We start from the raw sequence: 18,006 nt of genomic DNA, 5'->3' as shown, positions 1-18,006 counted from the left end.
CCTTCATGGAATGGCACTTGGCTTCCCGCGGTGAGATTCCCACTCTCAGGTAAAGAGTCAAACAGCCATAAAATCCAACAGGACCGGCCAGCAAACCAGGCGACAATGCCCATCGAACCTTGGCCGTGAGGAGATGGCCTGCTAGATCCCTCTTCCCTCGGGCTCTGCCAGAGTCTAGGCTCTTGTGGAGAGCGCACTTGGTCATTTGGAGACTCGTAGATACCCCGGTCTCTTCTCGAACACCTGACTAAGATTTCCACCTCCCGAATCCTTAACTTCTACCGGCCCTAGAAAGTCTTCCTTGAGTTTGCCACTGGAGTATTTCCTACACTTTTTTGTTTTACTTCATTTTTGGTTGGCATGTGTCGCTTGTAATGTTAATAATAATAATAGTATATTGTTAACTATTTTAAAAACACGTGCATGTATATTAATTACAGTTCAATTTTAAATCAAACGCTGGTTTAGATTTTTGATTTTTTGTTAAATTGTATTTTTGTATGGAAAGCCTTCTGCTTCGTTGTTGTTTCTGCGCTTTCTTTGCTAGCAAGGTGTACTTTGCTGCTGGCGTGCTCCAAAAGCGCTTCTTTAGTTGCGATGTTTCCCACGCTGTGGGAGAGCATTTGAAAGGACCAAGGCGGCAGACTTGCCATGCCCTTCTCAGAAGTCAAATCAACCCTCCCTCCTTCCTGTGCCTAACCTTGCATTTCGCACCCTCCCCGCGGCCGCCGCCCTTTCCTCCTCTCTCCCGCTCTGCTTTGCATCATTACCTCGGAGGCCAACGTCCACCGCCAGGGGGGATCTGGCAAGGTGGCGTTTCCTCTGCACTTGCCTCTCCTCGCAATAAACTCCTCGTGGCCAGCCGCGCGTGAAGCCAAAGTGCGTCTTTTTAGGTTTTCAGAAGCAGCTGTACTGGTCAGACCTGCCATTATTTGGAATTTTCCACTGCTTTCCAATCTCACATGCATAAGGAGGGCGCTGGGGTGTTTTTGCAGGGTGGGCCAATCCCTCAGTGGAGGCCATGAGGTAATTTCAAGGGCAATGAGGGGCTCAGGGCGTCGCTGGCACAGGGTGGCATTTGGCAGAGCACAGCTCGCTGGCCACACGCTGCTCAGTGGGTTGTGTGGCAGAACCACGCAAGCCATTCCAACGCATTGCTTTACAAGGTGGTCTTTACAACCCGTTTTTGGGTCTCGCTGGCAATGCATCCTGCAAGGATGCATGTGTCCAGCTGGAGACGTATAGCGATCAGTCTGGGGGGAAGGAGGACAAGAGGGTGTACGAGCTTTTTCTCTCCTGGATTCGTGTGCGCGAACGCGCACGTCGCGTCCCTCGCCGTACACATGCGCGCGCAGACAGACACTCGCTCACACACACACCCCCTCCCCCACAGTCACACACACGCACTCCATGACACATACACACACACACGCATGCACACACACATACACAGCCCGCCCCCCCCCGCACGCGCACGCGCACACACATGCTCCCCCCGCAGCTCAGCAACCCACTCACCGGCTTCCTTCGTGCGGCGGCTCTCCTCAGCTGCAGGGCCCGGCAGCAGGACTCTTCTTCCCTCCTTCGGCACCGGGGCGCAGGGTAGGCTCCTGCCTGCTCCGGTGCTCCAAACAATCGCGGCTCTTCCGTGGGAGGCGGGGTAGGCTCCCGCCCTCCTACTTCCTGTTTCCTGTTGTCGCGCCGGCCTGCCTGACTTCCTGGTCGCAGGCCGGCAGAGTGACGAGGATGTTTGATTTGTGGTATTTATTTATTTATGCATTTTTATATAGCGCAGACTTTACCCGAAGGCGGTATTTATTTATTTATGTATTTATGCATTTTTATATAGCGCGGACTTTACCCGAAGGCGTCAGAGCGCTTCACATTAGGAACAGAAATTAAACATAATGAGAAACATTACAAAAGAACAGGTTGCAAAAACATACGTTACTTACATAAGGTAATAGTGACAATTGTGAGCAAACAAAATACATGAGGTAGTAAAAACTATGAGCAACCAAAAATACATGAGGTAGTAAAGGTAATAGTGACAATCGTGAGCAAACAAAATACTTGAGTAAAAATTGTGAGCAACCAGAATACATGGGTAGTAAAGGTAATAGTGACAATCGTGAGCAAACAAAATACTTGAGTAAAAATTGTGAGCAACCAAAATACATGAGGTAGTCAAAAGTGCACAAGAGGAAATGAAAGTGACAAGTGTGCAGTTATAAGAGAAAACAGAGTATAATTAGAGGTATAGTCCTGCAATAAGTGCTAGACACTCAGGCTTAGCAACAAGCGTTACATGGGCAAGGTGGCACTTGTGCAAGTATCAAAGGCAAAGACATGTGAGAGGTAGCAGCCGTGTGTTGCAAGGTGTGGTAAATAAATAAATAATACCCTATTTTTGGATGAATGAATGAATAACAGATAGCTCAATAAATAAGAGTCAAGATTCGAGGTAGTAGGAGTTTCTGCAGGTTTATTACAGCATAAGGACAGGATCAGGACAACCTGCATGGGAATAGGACAATAAGGCCTGGCAGGGGAAAAGAGGCCCAGCAGGACAACTGGGGCCCAGCAGCTGCTGGGGCTGGGTCTGGGATGAGCGCGCTAACATTTAATAACATAACATTGATTTATATACATAGCGCAAACACATAGCATTACATTGCAGTAGGCGTAACAGTGGGTGGAGTAGAAGGCGTGACGCGTAGCAGTCGCGAGAGATAACAGTAAAAAGAGGTGTAACTGGGAGTTTACTTAGACATGTGATGTAAAACGTAACAGAATATGTCATGAATGGGCGGACACATAGGAGGGGGCTACCTAAGGAGCCGGGACCTTTAACCTAATGGTGCGCGAAAACTAGCAATGACGTGTTACTAGGAGAAGCTGGGGCTACGAACTCTGTGCTAGGAGCAGAGACTAGAGTCTGGAGGGTCGGAGCGACATGTGCCTAAACCCTATCTGGTATCTAATGTTTAGGGAACATGTCGATATAAACTAGAAGTCATGAGGGGAGAGGCTAACCTGATTCTAAGACTGGACCATGCTTTATTCTACATGTAGTGCGTGATGGAGAATATTAAATGACCATTAAATACAGTATTTCTCTAACATGGAGACGAGAAGGCTAGACAATGACGGAAACTATTGATGCAGTTCAGTAGCTTAGGAATGCAAAGGAGGAGGACTGAACTGATAGCTGGAACTATAACATACTTTTGGCAGACTCAGAGGCAGAGCCGGGGTGCACCGGGCACTGCAAGGCAGGAAGTAAGTGAAAGGTCGAGGATACAGGTGGGGGCTGTATCGCTCCTTAGCGAAGCTTTCAGGAGACAGGAGCTGAATCCAGGGTCCAGGCCCTTTTGAGGCCTAGAAACGGGGACTTTATAGTGGAATAACGTGCACACTGAGAAACGTGGCAACATTTCTTTACATAGGCCTGATATTCGTAGTATTCACGAGGACTGGAAAATAGCACACTAGAGGTGGACACAACTGTAATTGCGTCTTTAATCGGACATGGGGAATAACATATGCATATTGGTCATGCACACATAACATATGATGGATGAGGCGTAGGGACACAGAACATGGCAAAATTTACTTTTCCACATTCCCTCCTTGTCACTACGTTTCCATCAGGAAACATCAATATTCATGATACCATCTATCATTTCATACAGTACCATTTGCTCGTCTCGAATTGTCTTGGAACGGGATTTAGAACAGGGCTTGGGACTAGGAATACAAGAGGTAGCACACATGCTGCAAATCGCAGGGCCACATTGTATACAGAGGCAGCAGCTAAATATGATCGCTACTGCAATACCTAAAAAGGACAGGACTTTCCATCCCCATGCAGAAATTACATTCCAGAACCAACCGGACCATGTCCAGGTGCCTGGATCTTGGTGTAACAGATGGGCAATTTTATGGAGTCTGGTCATAGCTGAATAAACAGACGGCGCGTTATTTGGAATGAAAATGCAACAACTGGATCCGAGAATTCTACAGGCCCCGCCCCTATCGGCCAGTATGACGTCAAGGACGAGACGATTCTGTAAAACGACAATTCTCATAAAGGATTGTTCTTCAGTTAAGTTACCTAGAGCAGAGGCAGTCTCATCTACTACAGCTTCAAGGGTTCTTGTTAACCTACGAATTAGCTTACTATTTACAACTGTACCTAAATAAGGGAAAACACCTTTATCTATATCAATGAATTGCTCTGCGGCGGTTTCAGTATAATCGACAATCGGGAGATTTCTCTTGTGTCTAGTGTGTACTAAGAAAGAATTCCTATGATAATCAGGTGGGGCTAGAAAAACAGGTGGCAGTAGGAAAGCAATGTAACAGGTTCCCTCCCAATCGAGGGGCAGACGGACATATGCAGTTTGACCACAAACAAAATAAGAATGACGTGAAGCTCTAAAAATAGTTTTCCTACTGTCACTATACTGGATAACAGTAGTACATTCACTATGACCTATATGTACAGAACCATAACTACGGACACATAATTCGCCTTTGACTGGTAGTACTGAAATAGCGGGTGAGTCTGGAGTAGTATCAGACTGAACATTCAGAACCATGAAATTCGACGAATAATTTCCTAAATTATATACTTCATTTTCTAAATCTAAACCTGTTCTGTGGGGGAAACCTTGCTTGTCTGGGAAACATGTACTGTTAAGAAAAGACATATCTGTTGAGGATGACGTTAGCGTGGACCATGCTCCACACGAACCATTGTGTGAGAATGGATAAGGAAAGAGTGGCAGAACTCCCTTCGGTGTCTGGAAAGGGGGGAGTCGACCACACACCCAACAATTTGTGGCATTGCTGGTCTGGTGTGAATAATGTAACATACGGATGAATGTGTTATTACGCATTGCGAGGCGGTATGAATATTCGTGAGGAGGCAGATCACTAAACGTGTGCTCTACTGTAGCATGAGCAGACATATTTACATGAGGAACTGGAAAACACAGATAGAAAGCATAACTGGTGCAGGAAATCATTATGCTGAGAAACAATATGAAACTTAGAAAAACGATGCATTGAAGTGAACTTCGACTGACTCTCTCACTATGGGGGTCTATTTTATACATGTCAGAAACAGTCTAACCGTTTCACCTAGGGGAGGACTTATACAATCAAACTGGCTGACTTATTAGACCTGAGCTTTAACTTATACTCCTGTTGCGGAGTTTTCTCTAACAAGGGAGGGGTTGTAATAAAGTCTGGTGCGGGACAGTCCTTTAAAACAATGTTCTGGCAATCCTTCGAATCCTGGGAAATGTTTTTGGCGATGTCTTTGAAGTCTGGCTTCGGTCCTTTGAAAAGTTTTACATGAGAAAGGTGAACCCACCCCTTCCTGCCTTCCAACTTGACGGCAGTTCGGGTGGTCAAGAGGACCTGACGTGGCTCCTTCCAACGTGGTTCCAGCGGACTTGATCTGTCAAAATTTCTGATCATCACCAAGGAACCTGGAACGATCTCGTGCGGTGCCACCTCGGTATTGTCTGGAAATGCGGCGGCAACCTGTGAACGACATGAGTTGAGGGCAGACATCAAGGAAGCTAGGTAATCTGTCAGCATATTACATGAAACATCGGTAATACTTCGGGGTCTAGGAGTACCCCACATGTTAGGGGGGCGGCCGAAAACGACCTCATACGGGGACAGACCTGATCTGGAATGTGCGACCATACGCATGTAAAACAGAGCGACTGGCAAAGCTACTAACCAGTCCACACCCTTGTCTTTACAGACTTTTGCTATACGGATTTTCAGAGTCTGATTATGTCTTTCGACTAGTCCAGCTGCTTCTGGATGGCGTACACAATGGAACTTCCACTGGTACCCTAACAACAGGGAAACGTGTTTCATGAGTTCGGATGAGAATGGCTGACCGTTATCAGAATATACGACTCTAGGGAGTCCGTATCTAGGGAAGAATTCACGAACCAGCTGCTTGGCAGTGGTCGCGGCTGTGTAATCTGGGACTGGATATGCTTCTGTCCACCTGGACAAAGCGCATACTACTACAAGGACATACTTGAAACCTCGACATCGCTCCATCTGAATATAATCCATCTGGAGGGCCTCAAAAGGGTGGTCAGGGGGCTGGAAACCACCTTGTTCCACCGGGACACTTTTACCTGGATTAAACTGACAACATATCATACAGGTACGGACTTTCTGCTTGGCTGCAGCTCGTAAATGCTTGTTGAACCAAATGTTCTGGATACTGTCTAACATAGCTTTTTCTCCTAAATGTGCTGGACTATGTGCGGTATTGATAATGACTTGAACCATAGAATCGGGGAGAAACCATGTGGCTCTACCCTTCGTTAACCATCCTTGATCTGTCTGGACCCCTCCTTGTACAGACCATTTCTTGATTTCATCGGGAGTAGCATGTGACTGAATATCTATGACATCTTGAGTAGGGTCCTTAACTGTCATGCATGTAATCAGATCTGGAATATGTGTCATGTTTACTGGAATGTCTGGAGTCTGTGCTGTAAGCTTGGCTGTGCGGTCTGCTAGGTCATTACCTTGGGAAATAATGTCAGTGACTTTCGTATGTGCTTTGCACTTCATGATAGCAATAGATGTCGGTAAATGTATGGCATCTAACAGGGCTTGAATAAGGAGACCATGCTGAATCTTGGTTCCATGAGAAGTCATGAAACCTCTCTCCTGCCAGAGCACTCCGAAGTCGTGTACAACTCCGAATGCATAACGTGAATCTGTGTAAACATTAACTTTCAGGTTCTTGGCGTGTATACAGGCTTGTGTCAGAGCAACTAGCTCTGCTGCTTGAGCGGACAGGGTATCAATACGGTGTGTTTCAATAACTTCAGTGTCAGTAGTCACTGCATACGCGGCGACTAGTTCTCCTGTACTAGTTCTCATACATGAACCATCCACATAAAGTGTCAGGTCAGGATCTGGTAACGGAATGTCTGTCAGGTCTTGTCTTGGCTTTGTCGTAATGTTAACTACTTCCACACAATCATGTGGGTCTGGATTTGAATTAACTGATGGTAACAGTGTAGCAGGATTCAGAACGTTGCAGCGTCTAATTTCTATGTGTGGCTGGAACAGTGTCAATTCATAACCTGTTAAACGTGCAATTGTCAAGTGCTGAGTTTGTGTTCGGTTTAAAAGAACTTCTACTGAATGTGGAACTTGTACTGTCAGGGAATGTCCTAAAACTATGGAATCACTTTGTCTGATAGCTAGTGCTGTGGCTGCAACTGACTTGAGGCACGCAGGCAACGCCTGGGCGACTGGATCTAATGTGCTCGAAAAATAAGCACAGGGCTTGTATTGACCTGCTTGATCTTGTGTGAGAACAGATAATGCTGTACCTTCGCGTTCAGTAACAAAAAGTGTAAAAGGCTTACTGTAGTTCGGTGTAGCTAGAACTGGAGCTTGGCATAGGGCTTTCTTTAACTCGTTAAAACTAAGTGTATGGTCAGATGTCCAAGGGAGGACAGTCGATACGGCTGCCTCCTGTGTCGTTAACTGTATCAGTGGCTTGGCTAGAAATGCATACTGGGGAATCCATTGTCTACAATAAGAAGTAAGGCCGATAAAGGCACGTACCTCCTTCTGGGTTCTGGGCTGGGGAAGACTCGCTATTAACTGGATACGGTCGGGTGTCAACTGCCTACCCCTCTTGGACAGCAAGTGTCCTAAGTATACCACTTGCTGGACACAGAATTGAATCTTTGAAGGTGACACCTTGTGCCCCATCTCGGCTAGAAAATACAGAACTGTAAGTGATGCTCGCTCGCAGTCACGTTCAGAACGGGCTGTGATCAGTAGATCATCGACATACTGGAGCAGGGCAGTGTCAGTTGGCATGTGAATGTTGTCTAGTTGTCTCTTGAGTGCTTGACTGTAAATACTAGGGCTTTCTGTGAAACCTTGAGGAGCGCGTGTAAACATATAGCTCCTTCCATTTAAACAAAATCCGAAAAGAAACTGGCTGTCTGGATGAATTGGAACACTAAAAAATGCATTCTTGAGGTCAATAACAGTGAAAAACGTGGCTTCGGAATCAATGGCAGTTAACAGGGAAGAAATGTCTGGGACAACTGGGTACTGAGGAATAATACATTTATTAAGCTCTCGTAAATCAATCACTAATCGATATACTGGGGGTGCATTTGGATCAGTACGTTTCATGACTGGAATGATCGGAGAATTGCATACATTGGAGTCAGTTTCTACAACTACTCCTTGAGCCATGAGCTCGTCAATAATTTTGGATAAGGCTGCTACAGCCTCAGGTGGCAATCTGTACTGTCTGATTCGTGGTAACACTACACCTGGCTTGAGAGTCACACGATAGGGTGTGATTTGCATGTAACCTACATCAGTTGGACCTTGTGCCCATAAATGCTGCGGAACATTAGACAATCTTGAATCAAAATCTCGTAATACATAGTGACCCTTAAAGTCACGTAGGAACAATCGTATTCCCTCTGGGGAACAGCAAATAACTGCACCTAATTCTTTCAATGTCTTAATACCTAACAGATTTTCTGGACATGACTTAGTAAGTAACAGATCAGTAGTACGGGACAATGGACCTACTTCTAGAGTAACTGGCTTTGATATCTCATTAACTATGGGTTTTCCTGAAAATCCAAGGGAAACATTTCTTGAGCCTGAGAGCGGAGCCCCTGGAACTTCGGCGTGACTAATTGTGGTCCTACTTGCCCCTGTATCGATCAAAAATTTTCTGTCTTTCCCTAATACTTGGCTATGAACATAGGGACCTTCTTGGTCTACAGGTATCTCGATGAGAGGCAAGCCTACCTCCCTCTCTAGGCTGTTTCATGAATATGGCTGGTACTCTGGATACTCGGACTGTGCATACTGGTACATCTGCGAAGTAACGTGCTGTGTTGCAGCAATAGGCTGCGGTACGGTAACTGTCTGTGGTGCATTCTGTGACCGAAGAGTCTGTGAAACTTGTTCTTGTCTCGGCGGACGTGGTCTTTCTTTAGTCCTACCAGTAGCTATATTATGTTTCAGAACTGCACACTCGTTTATAAAATGACCTGGCTGTTTACAATAATTGCAGTTCCCTTTAACGGGAGCCGCAGGATGACTGGCTTGATTCGGACCCCTCTTCTGACTGTCTTGAGGAATAGATTGTGCAACTAGCACTTTCATTTTCGTGTCTTTCATACGTTTTCTTTCGTGTTCTTGCTCTTCTCTGATTCTATTCTGGTGATACTGGAGCATCTGGAGCATCTGGGACGGAGTATTTGCTTGCCAGGTGCTTTCGACTTTCAAAACTCGGTTTTTAATTTGTGGACTTGAATTCTCGACTAATTTGGTAACGAAAAGATGAGGGTATGACTCACTACTTGTCTTGAGACCACTATTAATACTGAAACATTTCTCGAATCTAGAATAAAAATCACTAATGTCTTCATCTTGTTTCTGTTTACAGGCTGAGATTGCATCCCAGTCTTCTTTCCTAGTTGTCAATAATCTGGGTAAAACTTGAATCAATAATTCTGGTAATTCTTTACATTTATCTCCAAGACCGGTACCTGGTACTCGTGCCTTGTCTTCAGCTTCTAGAGCTGTCCAATCGATCTTTTTCTCTCCCACCTCCCATTCTTTTTCTTTTAACTTTTCATACACCCCTGCGGGTAACAGGACCTTTAACATTTTAATGATATCTGGGTAAGTGTATTCTCCCATACGGAGCATATCTTTTAATTCTCTATGGAACCCTGCTGGATCTTTGTCATGACAGGGAATTAATTTCTTCATTTCCAGAAGTTCCATCTTTGAAATTGGAGTGTATACAAACACTCGTTGCATTACGCCACCCGCCCCTTGGACTGGGTGGACTTCTCGTAACGGATTCTGTCTATCTATGTAAAATGGTTTACTTTCTGGGGGTGAGACATGAACAAAATGCGGGTTCAGAAACGTTCTATACTTGTGGCGCTGTTCTAGAATGACACTTATTAAATCGGTACCTAGACCTCTCCATTTATACTGGAGTAACTCGTTCAAGACATCGTGTAACGGGCCTGGATCAGAATGTTGACCCTCATACAGGGTAATGAGGTACTGGATCATATACATACCCACCAGTCGTTGCTCGGCTGGGGGCAGTTTCAGAAACATTTGTGCCACTATTTCATCTGGAAAAGTGGTAGAATCAGTAATCCATCGGACTGCTGATCGGGCTAGTTCTTGTTCATGCATAGTACTTAATTCGCTATAACCGACTCGTGATTTCAGGATGTGATCGGTAGCTTGAAATACTTGTTCTAAAGAACCTTGTTCTGGTACTGGATGATGAAAAATAGACTTAGGTTCTGGACGTAAATGGCGATCTGGAAATCTGGATCTTCCTACATACGCTATTCTGGCGGGATTCTCGTTCTCTTCCTCTTCAGGATCAGAGATACTTTCTTTCTCGCTTACTTGTGCTGCTTTACGCTGTTCGTGTAACCTTACTATTTCTTTACGAATTTTCTTGTACATACTTTCCATGGCACTAATGGTCTTGTGCTTACCCTCGGCTATATTATCACTCCACCTTGTTAAGATTCTCATTTCGGCGGGATCTTTAGACGGATAATCTTGTTCTCTTATTAGACAATTAATCAGGAACTTTAATATCATGAGCTGAATCTCGGCTTTCCTTTGAGACATAATCTCGCCAATACTTTCTGGATCATCCCCTGTACGGATGAAACGATATATTCTGTCTAGATCTTCTTTCATATTCGGTAAGGTGACTAGATACTCGGTCACCCTTCTTACGCGTACGGAATATAAAACCATACTATATTCGCCTGGAACTGGATCATAAACACATTCGGCAAGGGCTTGTCTGATTTCTGTAACAGACTTATTACTTTTAGGAGTACGCTGTGATGCTTGAGCATGTAATTCGAGTGCTGATAAACGCTTGTGTGGCGGCGGGGTTTGAGGAGGACCTCCTCCTGCGGCCCCTAAACTAGAATCGTCGACTGACATTCTTCGTGCTTGCAGGGTCGGTAATTGTAACGTGGGCTGAACTTGTATGGCAGGCTGACCCGGGGGTACCGCAACAGGTACTCCGGTGTCTGGAGGAACGGGAAGTGCCTGATTTACAGGGACAGGTGGAGCGCGAACTGGATTTGCATATTCTGGAACTGTGTCGTCCAAATAGGACGAAATAAAAATATCAGCTGCGGTCGGTTTGTGACGTAGCTTGGTCGGAACTAATGGTGGCAGGAAATTACTGGATGCCTCTGGGGTCGCTTTTGGCAAGCCTTCGGCAAGGAGAGGATACATACCCTTAATAAGGGCATGCCTCTGTCTATCTGACTGTTCGGCTTTGACTTGTTCACCTATCTCGATTAATTCTCTTTCTTGGGCTCGTTCTTGGGATTCTCTACTTAACTCTGACTTTCTGACTTCCTTTTCCGTTCTTCTATGCGCTTCCTTACGCCATAACTCGATGGCATCTTTCTGTGACTGTCTGGCTTTCTTTTTCCATAATGCTTCTTCTACTCGCATGATACATTCGGCATCCCATGTACCCGATACGGGCCATCTATACTTTTCCTCTAACTGTTTGGTATATTCTACCCATAAATCTAGATACAATATGGCGCTTATGCCATGTTTCTGATACATAAAGTGACCTGGACTGTCCCTAGGCGGAACAGGAACTGCTGCTTCCAGCAGACCCTTTCTAGTCTTTAACTGACGTAACTTGGAAAAGAGCGGCATTCTAACCTTGAATCGGAACACAATACAATACACGAAAAACAATAACAATTGGGAAAACAATTCAGGCATACCACGACATTGGAAATACATTGAACAACATTATAAATAACAGTTCGAACAGAATACTACCTGAAAATACTGAAAACAGAAACAGAACAGAATTCTCGAGAACGGAACAGACTAGAGTTACTGGATGCACTGCTATAACAGTACGGAACATACCGGTCCCATAAAGGAACACATCAAGACCCGTATCCACCTAGGTGAACACTTCGTTTGTGGGCTTGGGTACCACCAACCCACGGACCAGGAGTCAATTTAGACTGACCCTGTCTAGACACTACCCCAGCAATGGTACTCACCGGGCAGCACGGAACGGAAGGCCTCGGACGGGACTGGACTACGACGACGAACTTCGGACTTCGGACTTCAGTTACGGGTGGACCTCCGGATACCTCGGACCTCGGACTCTCGGCTTGGGCTCTGGTCGGGACTCGCCGCGTTCCTCCACCGTCTCGTTCGGATGCTGGACCGCCTCCTCCGTCTCCTCCGTGGGCCTGAGGGATACTTGAAGCAGAAATATCTGCCAGTGCACGGTATGGTTCCGTCACGACTGCAGAGGGTCAGGGGGTCGGCGTGGCTTCACCGACGCGTGGGGAAAGGGCGAGTCCCTGTTCGGGCGCCATTATGTGGTAAATAAATAAATAATACCCTATTTTTGGATGAATGAATGAATAACAGATAGCTCAATAAATAAGAGTCAAGATTCGAGGTAGTAGGAGTTTCTGCAGGTTTATTACAGCATAAGGACAGGATCAGGACAACCTGCATGGGAATAGGACAATAAGGCCTGGCAGGGGAAAAGAGGCCCAGCAGGACAACTGGGGCCCAGCAGCTGCTGGGGCTGGGTCTGGGATGAGCGCGCTAACATTTAATAACATAACATTGATTTATATACATAGCGCAAACACATAGCATTACATTGCAGTAGGCGTAACAGTGGGTGGAGTAGAAGGCGTGACGCGTAGCAGTCGCGAGAGATAACAGTAAAAAGAGGTGTAACTGGGAGTTTACTTAGACATGTGATGTAAAACGTAACAGAATATGTCATGAATGGGCGGACACATAGGAGGGGGCTACCTAAGGAGCCGGGACCTTTAACCTAATGGTGCGCGAAAACTAGCAATGACGTGTTACTAGGAGAAGCTGGGGCTACGAACTCTGTGCTAGGAGCAGAGACTAGAGTCTGGAGGGTCGGAGCGACATGTGCCTAAACCCTATCTGGTATCTAATGTTTAGGGAACATGTCGATATAAACTAGAAGTCATGAGGGGAGAGGCTAACCTGATTCTAAGACTGGACCATGCTTTATTCTACATGTAGTGCGTGATGGAGAATATTAAATGACCATTAAATACAGTATTTCTCTAACATGGAGACGAGAAGGCTAGACAATGACGGAAACTATTGATGCAGTTCAGTAGCTTAGGAATGCAAAGGAGGAGGACTGAACTGATAGCTGGAACTATAACATACTTTTGGCAGACTCAGAGGCAGAGCCGGGGTGCACCGGGCACTGCAAGGCAGGAAGTAAGTGAAAGGTCGAGGATACAGGTGGGGGCTGTATCGCTCCTTAGCGAAGCTTTCAGGAGACAGGAGCTGAATCCAGGGTCCAGGCCCTTTTGAGGCCTAGAAACGGGGACTTTATAGTGGAATAACGTGCACACTGAGAAACGTGGCAACATTTCTTTACATAGGCCTGATATTCGTAGTATTCACGAGGACTGGAAAATAGCACACTAGAGGTGGACACAACTGTAATTGCGTCTTTAATCGGACATGGGGAATAACATATGCATATTGGTCATGCACACATAACATATGATGGATGAGGCGTAGGGACACAGAACATGGCAAAATTTACTTTTCCACAAAGGGCAGAGTGGTGTGTGCATGTTACAAAAGGGCACCGAACACCAATACATGGAAAATACTGCAAAAAGGCAGACCCTCCAATCACAGGCATACACTGGGAAGGCACTTCCATGGTCATGGAAAGTAGAAATTCTCAGTAGTGGGAAGTCTTCCTCACAAATAGCAAGAGGACCTGAATTACTTTTGGAGGTGTCTCTGGAGGAGGAGAACTTTGAGGTCCCTTTTGAAGGCCTGGGAGGAGGCGGTGGTCCCGAGCTTTTTTTTGTCCTCTCGCGGTTTGTAAATACAAAACATATTGCATTACAAATGCTATAGGTATCCCATTTGCGAAAGTTATAACTATTGGCATTGTAAATGACGAAGCTATTAATTTAGCTATTTAAAAAAAAAGAAACATAAATAAAAACTTTGCCATTTACAATACCAATAGCTCAAACTTTCCTAATGCGAGACCTATTGCATTGCAAATGCTTGTTACCACTGCATTCCTCAACCACCCAAGTCTTTACAACCGGAAACGACTTGCCTTAGGGGAAAGCGCTGGCCTGTGCAGAGGTACCAATTACTATTCCAGGTCTGTCTCCCACACTTGTTTCCAGGTATGTCACCCCTTTTGGGACACACCATCAATGCGGAAGGAACGTCAGGCGTAGTACTTTTTTAAGGCGTTCTGTGGCGCTGGAACCATTTTTAGTGGAGACACTTCCATCAATGTTACACCACCGCAGTCATAGTGAGTGTGAACAATCTAAGTGTCCCACAGATAACAAGGTAGCAAATGAGCTACGCCCATTCCGTAGATTGGTACGGGTGTGATATGTGGCCAGTGGTGAATTTTGGAGCACACAATCACAAATATATTATTAAAGCATGGTGTGCTGCTGCACTCTCATTTATCAGAGAATGCATACCTTCTTGGAAATTGTAGAATTATGAAAGTGAAATTTCAAATTTCAGCCTTTTGGGAACATTCAGAAGTAGACTTTCTTTAGTTCCGGAATGTCTGGTTTGGTCTTTCAAATGATTAGTTGCCACAATTCCAAATTCTGTCCATAACCCCGCCGTCTGGAGTACTCTGCATCCTCAGTGACGTCGGCTGAATAGCTCTCGAGTTGAACATTGTCAATTAAACGCAAGGTGGTATGCAGGTGACGAGTTTTTATCCTAAGACCCGAATCAACCTTGTATCGTTACAGGGGTCGTATATTGCATACGTTAAATTGCGTAGTAGTGATACCTGGTATTTACAGCGCTTAGAAACGAAAGGTGTGGTGTGAAGTGCATACAACCGTTTAGGCAGTAATACTTTTCACGACTTCTCACTCGTACTATGAAATATACAAGCTTTACCACTTCAGACCAGATTCACAATGTTATGCACACCGTATGCACGAATATTACTTACGAGGGCAACATCTCATTATTAACTTACAGAACCAGGATTGTTGTTGTGATTTTACCCCCTGGAAATAGGATTTTCTCACATCGAAATTTCACAAATCTTGTTAAATCCCTGAGCAAATGTCTTAAATGTTGTTGGTTCGTGGGTTTTCAAAAGGGGGGTCCATTTAGAAAAAGTTGGTCTGCAGTCACAAAATGTTGCAGGAACTTTTCCGCATGGAAAACCTACCAGAGTTTCAAATCAAATTGAAATGCTTTCTACTTCTGAATGTGGTCGCGTACACATGTACATTTAAGGGGTTCATAAATGGCTGCCCATATAAGTGCTCTGAATCTACTGAAGATTTATGGAAATACTTCTAAAATTTCTTGTGAATTACACGAATGTTGCAAATTCCCTCCAAAGGGCGAGATATGTCTGCACGCATAACATGTTGGACTTTCAATCCAAGTCCTTTGTAAATTAAGCCCTGATTACTATTACCAAGTTAAATTCTAGCCTTCCGTGGGGCCATTTAAAAATCCTGTGTTTTTCCAGTAATTTCTTGCCAGCTATGTGAATTTAAATTTACAATGGAGGCTATTATATCTCTCATAAATAGAAATGAGTGTAGTGTGCACGGATTAAAGTGACAAGTTCAACGACCTTAGTTAGGAACTCTCTCACGAGATAGGTCTTTAACGTTAGTTTTAAATTAATGCAGTTCTCAGTACCGCCCACTAGGTGGTAGCACTGTCACCTTTTGTGGGGAAAAAGAGTGCTTCTTGCTTTTGCTATGGCTCAAATGCACGATTTTTGCAGTGTTGTTTTTAAACTTAAAATTAGTTGAGCATTTGAATGAAGTTTAAAGTAAACAATCAAAAACTCTAGAGCAATACATTGATTGTGAAAATTGCAAATAGTTCAAGCTGTAGAATTTTCATAATTCGCAAATAGACACCCAATCCTAGACATCGTGTCTACCAGCAAGTACTCCGTGAGCCAGTTTGCATCTAAAAACGTAGACGTCCACGTGACGTCCTATGCATCTCAAATGGCGACAGCAATAAGATGAGAGACTGATAACACAGCGTTCAGCTAAATGGATATCTTTACTAACTGAAGGGAGATAATTCATGTATGGTAGGCACTGGAAACATCGTTATATTATATAATGTTATAAAGTATTACATAAGTGGTTGCATCCGTGCCTACTTACAGCAGCCTCAAAGCACCTTGGCATTACAGAACGGGCCCCAGATGTTTGTGCAGTATCTTCACTAATATGGTTGGAATAGTTGCACTTTTTGGCCTGCACGATACTTTTTGGGAGGGGGGGGGGAAATCTATGCACATTTATGTATTTGTTTATTTAATTGAAAAGTTATATATAGCACTGGCTACTTCTTTGCCCCTGCTCCCTGTTACATACCTATGTGCCGGGGCACAGAGTTTTTGAGCCTCTCGAGGGTACTCCTTCGGCCGAGGGCATACGGTCTTAGAAACCCACACAGATCACTTCCACAGGTACATTTATTCACACACTGCACCCGTCCCTGGGCGAATCCTTGTTCCTTATTGAAAATGAGGCTGCGTCAGCCGGAAGTGAAAAACAGAATTACTTTCAAACTGCAGCTCTCTTTCACTCACACACTGTCTCCAGGACAGGCATATACTGTTTGTTTGCATCTGCTCCGTGGATAATGCATTTTTTCCTCAATTAGCGTAGTGCTCAGTCTGCACCGGGCACCCCAATTAAAGATTCGCTTCAGAGCAGCGCTGGACTGTGGCCTGAGAACTAATACCAGCATTTAGGTGTACTATTGATGGCTCACGTGACAGAGGGACTCACTCAAGTGAGGGGAACTGGCAGTGCTTAATTTGTAAAAAAAAAAAAAAAGTTCCAGGGCTTTAGTCAGGAGGACTCTGCGGCTTGCACCACCCATTGCCACTGCCTTCATTGCTAATGATAGAACCTATACAACTACTACTATTCAGAACTCTATAAGTGTGACAGTTCAGCCTATTCCAGGCCCCCAAATCTATCAAAATAACTTTTTTGGAGGGGGGGGGGGGATCGGCAGGTATTGTTTTTAATCCGTACTGAATTAATAAACAATTGCTGTTCTGCTCATCTCTAATTTATCTGCAAACCGCGCCACCAACTGGTAGCTGTCATAAGTGCGGGTGCAGACAATAAAATGCTAGTGCTGTGCACAGGATACCATGGGCTCAAATTAAGCCCTGGGAACTGGGCAGTCAACCATGCCATGGTTCATGTTCTTGCCAATGGAGCCTTGGCAGCGCTTGCAACTCTTTTATTTCTTATCTGGGGTATATTTGTCATGATGTGAGTTTCCCTGGATTCATCTAACTGTCACACTGTAGTTGGGATTAGCCTTTACTAGAGAAAAATACCAGACATTTGTTGTTATTTTAAGAGGCTGCAAAGGCCGGGGCGTGATACTGAATAGGGCTTTTAACACAATGAAATGTGTTAATTGGTAACTTGACTTTTCTGCCTTTGTGTACTTTAGTGATTAGCTGTAGATCATTCACGTAGCTCACACGCACATCGAAAAGTGCTTTCCATTTGCAGTTTGAAGTATGTACAAACATGGGGTAAAAATACCAGCTTTGGGGGATTTTGCTTATTTTTGTATAGGGGATATCCAAATACCGGTGGTGCTGGTAAAAAATTGTCCAAGTAGCAACACTAGTTGGGGCAGGTCCCTCGCTGTTTGACTGGTATTGGTCTCATATCTATTATCTTCACGGCCATGCTCCCTTGTTTTCCCAAAACATGGGTTCAGGGACCGTCCCTATACACCAACAACCTTCTGAAAACAGTGAAAAGACTAGTAATCCAGGGGTTGACATTAATCAGCAGTAATATGTGT

The 18,006-nt window shown here is 44.8% G+C and overlaps 1 protein-coding gene across 1 annotated transcript in view; it reads left to right on the top strand.

The window, feature by feature from the left end:
- The window catches only part of LOC144768679 (prostasin-like), a 101,510-nt gene that overhangs the window by 45,782 nt on the left and 37,722 nt on the right, over nucleotides 1-18,006 (top strand). The gene's annotated exons all lie outside the window — the stretch shown is intronic.

This window comes from Lissotriton helveticus, chromosome 7, assembly GCF_964261635.1.
Source record: "Lissotriton helveticus chromosome 7, aLisHel1.1, whole genome shotgun sequence".
Classification (NCBI taxonomy): Eukaryota; Metazoa; Chordata; class Amphibia; order Caudata; family Salamandridae; genus Lissotriton; species Lissotriton helveticus.
The sequence above is the reverse complement of the archived record's forward strand: the minus strand, read 5'-3'. Positions and strand labels throughout refer to the sequence as shown.